Source organism: Artemia sp. Qi Xiang Cuo, chromosome 15, assembly GCF_049724085.1.
Source record: "Artemia sp. Qi Xiang Cuo chromosome 15, ASM4972408v1, whole genome shotgun sequence".
NCBI lineage: Eukaryota > Metazoa > Arthropoda > Branchiopoda > Anostraca > Artemiidae > Artemia > Artemia sp. Qi Xiang Cuo.
Window position 1 is genome coordinate 34,881,068 of NC_142808.1, and position 6,056 is coordinate 34,887,123.

Below are 6,056 nucleotides of genomic sequence, written 5' to 3' on the forward strand. Positions count from 1 at the left end.
GTTACGCTTAAGTTAGATTTTTGCCCATTTTTTTTAAAAACAACTCCTGAAACAAAAGAGCTAATGAATTTGAATGAGAAGTATTTTTAAAGAAATTTAAGACTTAAGCGTAAAGAGCAAGGGATAAGGAAAGGACAGTCTCACTCATTTACAGAATAATTTCTTTTCGTTTTAGCTTTTAATTAGATGAAAAAACAAGTTTTTTCAACTGAAAGTAAGCAGCAATAATATAATTTAAAACGGACAGAAAATATTACGTATACGAGGGGGTTCGCCTCCTAGTCAATACCTAACTCTTTATGCTAAAATTCAAATTTTTTTACAATTCTTTAAGAATGACCCCCTTAATCACAAAGGCCTTTTAATTAGAATTGATAGCTCTTTTGAAAGTACTAAAAAATTCTTTAGCGTAACGTGTGAGGTATTGACTAGGGGGTGAACCCCCTCATATACGTAATAATTTCTATTCGTTTTAAGTGCTAAGGTTGCTCCTTACTTTCAGCTGAAAAAACTTTTTTATTTAATTTCTGATCGTTTTTTTAATAATTCTAGGAAATCCGGCGCCCCCTTCATAGAAATTACCCATAAAGACATACTCCATGGAAAGATCTTCCCACGTAACCCTTCCTCCGACCCCTCTCCTCCTGCCTAGAAAAAATCCCTCCTGAAAACGTCTTTATGCTTCCCAATAACCAGTTCTATATGTAAAAAATGGGCAAAGTTCATCACCTGCAGCCCTTCCCCCGGGGACTGTGGGGATTAAGTCATCCTCAAAGACATACTTATTATACTTTCAACTATGCTGAACAAAATGTCTATCTCAAGATATTGATAGGATGACTTTTGGAAAAAAATTAGCGTGGGAGGGGGCCTAGTTGCCGTCCAATTTTTTGGTCACTTAAAAAGGCACTAGAACTTTTAATTTCCCTTCGAATACGCCCTCTCGCAACATTCTAGGACCACTCGATCGATACGATCGCCCCTGAAAAAAAAAACAACAAATAAACACGCATCCGTGATCGTTCTTGTGGCAAAAAATATAAAATTCCACATTTTTGCAGATAGGAGCTTGAAACCTCCACGGTAGGGTTTTTTGATACGCCGAATCTGATGGTTTGATTTTCATTCACATTCTATCACTTTTAGGTATTGTTTCCCCCTCTTTTTAAAAATAAGGCATTTTTTCAGGCTCGTAACTTTTGATGGGTAAGACTAAACTTGAGTTATATTTTTGGTTGTCCTTTCTACTAGAAAAACCAGTTCGTATTACTGACATTATGATACTTTTGTTTTTATTCAGGAGGCCACCGATTAAAACAAACCGACGAAAAGAGTTTACCTTATTTCTAATTTTAGCAATCGATTTGTAACCTTTAGAAGTTTGAATAAACTATGTGGTTTTGTTTATCAAGGAAAAATATTTGGCTCTAATTAGAGGGGGCGACTATTGTAGCAACTCTTCCTAATAACGAAAAGGACAAATATATTTCTGCAAAAGACCATTTGGCCACAGACACAAATTTTGACGTCATGCAAAAAAGTATGCACGGTCATTCATATGGCAGATAGCTTTTTTGATTGTAGATATTAGAACCTTCAAAGCCAGGAAGCATATATCAGGGATCTGAGATGCAGCCCTGACACCCTACCACTGTGGCTGAAGAGGTGTCTCATCTTTACTTACATCCTGGTCCTACTATCGTCTTAAGGTGTGTCTTGATCAACCCCTTTTGTAGCTCCCATCAGAGCACTACTCATAAACTGAACATGGGAGTCAATCATCTAGCATACGAAGGACATGGTGCAGGTAAGTCCATCTCCTACGTTTCAGAAGGTCAGTAACAAATTAATGACCAATTTGCCCGTGAATTTCTATGTTGGTGATCTTTTTCTACCACGATATGCTCAGTATTAATGTAAGGCACATGTTTTTAAAAGTTTTGACACGTTTCTCCAATTGGACATTTAGTTTTCAGCATTCACTTGAATTTAAAAAAAATAGACATCACATAGAACACTCATGAGGCGAACCTTCAGGCACAATGAATATTTCCTACTATGCCAGCCTGATTTCAACCTATTAAAATCTGATTCTGTTTGTCCAATATGTCACTTGATTTTGCTGGCTGTTTCACGATTATGTTAAATCCAACTCCCAATATACTTAAATTTCTTTACTTGCTTAATTGATTTCTCTTTGCATTCCAGTATCAATGGAAATTCAGATGTGACAATGTTCTTTGTCATACTAATATTCACTTTAAGTCCTACTTTTTTTTCGTATATGTCGTCGAGTAGCAGCTGTAGCCATAGTTTAACTTCTTTTGAGAAGAATAATGTCATCAGCAAAGTCAATATCAGAGACCTGGAGGCGGCTAATCTTTAATCAGAGCTTGAAGACTGCAACAGAATATAGTCCATTGCATTAACAAACAGGAATAGGGATGGGACTCCTTTAGGACGTCAACACATTATTTTGAAAAAAGTGTGTTCCCATTTTTTGTGCACACACAGCATTCAATATTTTCATAGAGTGTGATAATCATTTTGATTAGTTTACCAGGTACTCTGTAACACTTCAAAGTCTTCTTTGAAGAGTTCTGACCAATTGAATCAAAAACTTTTCCAAAATCGATAAAGACCTTGTATATTTTCGTCCCATTCTCTGAATTGTTCAACCTCTTTTCTATGAGTCGAAATAAGATCAGAGTAAGACCAAAATTCAGAGCAAGGGTCCAAAATTGAGTCTTCATTTTCATCTTTTACAAGAGATACCTATTTGTTTTCCTTTCCAATTATTTCGTTTGATAGTTGATGGACCCTTTTTGGGTCTCCTTTTTTAGCAGATTCTTGCAGAAATGCTGCTTTTTCCTGGACGACAACTCTTTTCTTTTTATAGGACTATTTTTCACTTCCTCACCCCCTTTTTTGTAATGGAGTTGCAACTGGACTTTTTACTCAGGCTTCGACATATTCAGGACAAGCATTCGGCTCTACTTGCGCATCTATGCATGTATGCAGATATATATATATATATTATATGATATTCATTCTTCTTTCTTTCTCTTCTTCAAGCCAAGGTTGGCCTTTGAAGCATCGTGATATATAGTCTTGACTGAGACTGTGGTCTGCATTTCTTTTTAACATTGGAAACATCAGCTCTATCAAGCAGGTTTAACACTTCATATTCGTTAAGTAGTGATACGCAGAAATTTCTGAGGATGGCAAGATCTTGTAATTTATTGGTGTTACATTGTTCTTGTGCTAAGGCGTTAGCTTCTTGCTTCTCAGCTTTCAGTTTGATTTTTAATTCAACTATCATCAGGTTGTGACCCGAGTTAACATCCACTCCTCAAAAGCCCTCACGTCAAATAGGCTACCTCTCCTATTTGAATTGTGACCTTACTTTAGACTATTAGTTTGTATGTTTTTATTTAAACCAATAATAAAACTGTATGATTGGTGGTGAGCAAGCAAAGCAATTACTCATCAAACAGTTCGTGGTAACGAACTGTAAGTAAGGAGCGACCCGGCTCAATGGTAACCGAAACTCTAAAAACGGAATTTTGATACCAATAGATACATCAAAAGAATCAAATTTCAATTCTGATTTCAAATATATAAGTTTCATCAAGTTTAATCTTACCCATCAAAAGTTATGCGCCTGAGAAAAAGTTATTTGGCTGATTTTCGAAAAAAGGGGGGAAATACCCCCTAAAAGTTATAGAACCTTAATGAAAATCACACCACCATATTCAGCGTATCAGAGAACCCTACTGTAGAGGTTTCAAGCTCCTATCTACAAAATTGTGGAATTTTCCATTTTTTGCCAGAAGAAAGATCACGGATGCGTGTTTATTTGTTTTTTTGTTTTTTTTTCTTTTCCCCAGAGGTGATCGTATCGACCCAGTGGTCCTAGAATATCGTGGGAGGGCTCATTGGAACGGAAATTAAAAGTTCTAGTGACCTTTTTAAGTGACCAAAAAAATGGAGGGCAACTAAGCCCCCTCTCACGCTCATTTTTTCCCAAAGTCACCCGATCAAAATTTTGAGATAGCCATTTTGTTCAGCATGGTCGAAAATATGATAAAAATGTCTTTTAGGATGATTTAATCACCCAAAGTTCTCGGGGGGAGGGCGGAAAGTTATGAACTTTACTCAATGTTAACATATAGTATTGGTTATTGGGAAGTATACAGACGTTTTCAGAGGGGATTTTTTCTGGTAGGTGGGGGGGAGGGTGGGTCGGTAGTTTTATGGGAGGATCTTTCCACGAAGGAAGTTTTCATAGAGGAAGCGACATTGCTATGAAGGGGCGCCGGATTTCCCAACATTATTAAAAAAAAAAATCAGAAATTAAATAAAAAAAAAACAAGTTTTTCAACTGATCAACTGATTGTGATTCAGGGGTCACTTTTAAAGAATTGGAAAAAAGTTCGAACTTTAGCTTAAAGAGCAGGGTATTGACTAGGGGGCGAGCCCCCTAATATACTTGTTAATAATTTATGAATATAGAAGTTCGTTAAGTAAGTTAATTTGTAAGTTACGTATATTTATTACTAATAAAAACGTTCGTAAATAAAATTAAACAACTTTCGAAAAAGCCATTTAACCAAATAAAAGTAAAATTATTATACAAGTTTTGTATTAATTATTCATTTAAGGTGATCCAAAATCAAAAACTGCATTAATTCAAAAATATTCAAAAATAAAATAAAAAAGCAAGTTTTTTTTAACTGAAAGTAAGGAACAACGTTAAAACTTAAAAGGAACAGAAATTATTCCGTATATGAAGGGGGCTGTCCCTTCCTCAACGCTTCGCTCTTTACGCTAAAGTTTGACTTTCTCACAACTCTATTTTTTTTAACAATAAAGAAACTATAGCGTAAAGAGCGAGGCGTTGAGGAGGGGACAGTCCCCTTCATATACGGAATAATTTCTGTTCGTTTTAGGTTTTAACGTCGTTCCTTACCTTCAGTTAAAAAAACTTGTTTTTTTATTTAATTAAATAAAAAGAGGGCATTTTATCCAAGTTGTTTCCTCAGTTTTCACTATCAGGAAAGGATTGTAAAGGACACAGGTATGTTTTGACATTGAAGTCAAAGGCTGTTTATTGTAAACAATCCACATTTTTATGTGATTTAATGAAATTCCACAATCAATGACGCAGTTGATTTACTTTCTCTGTAGCATCTTTGTTAGCTTTTTTCTGCATGAATTCAATTTTTATCTAGACTGCTAAAGGTCAAAACTCTTAGTTTATGAGTATTATCTGGCGGATTTTTTTTTGCTGTTGTCTATTCGTAAAGCTTCCGTTAATAACTACTTAACATTCAATGGCAGAATGCAGTAAAAGAAAAGAAAAAAAATGCCTTTATCATATAACCTCAAACTAGTCAAACAATTGATTAAACAGCGACGATTAGAATTTTACCACTCTGAAAACAGAGTTTTCAAATTTCCATCCTCATTAAATTTCTACTTCCTTGTAAAATTCTCTTCGTGGCAGTACCTAATTACTATTTAAAAAATTATAAGGTACCCTTTCACTGATAACAAATACCGTACAAATTATGGACTGTTACTTATCAAATGGGATTTAATTTATAGAGTTTTTTGCTTCTAAAGATGGCCTTAATAATAATTCAAAGTAGACCTCCGTTTTTATCACCTTTTGCATTAGTACGATGCAACCTAAACAATGGTCCAACAAACTTTCTATGTTCAGGGATGAATAGAAATTTGAACAGTATGCCGTGAATAACCTTGTTGAAAGACAAAAAAGTAAATAAGAAAATGCTGTAGGCTACTAACTAATTTACTGAAAACGACCAGAAATTACTTTCGAATAATAATTAAAACTCAAAAGGAACATAAATTGAAATAAATAATCACATCAAACATAAAGTAAACAGGTACTAGTATGCTCGTAGATGAAAAATCAAATCCCAAAACGAGTAAAAATTAAAATCAATGCCTATTTCAAGCTTAAAACGAAAAAGAAATACTTATTCCAGGAGTTTGGGTACTACCCCTTACTCCCCACCCCCTAGCCG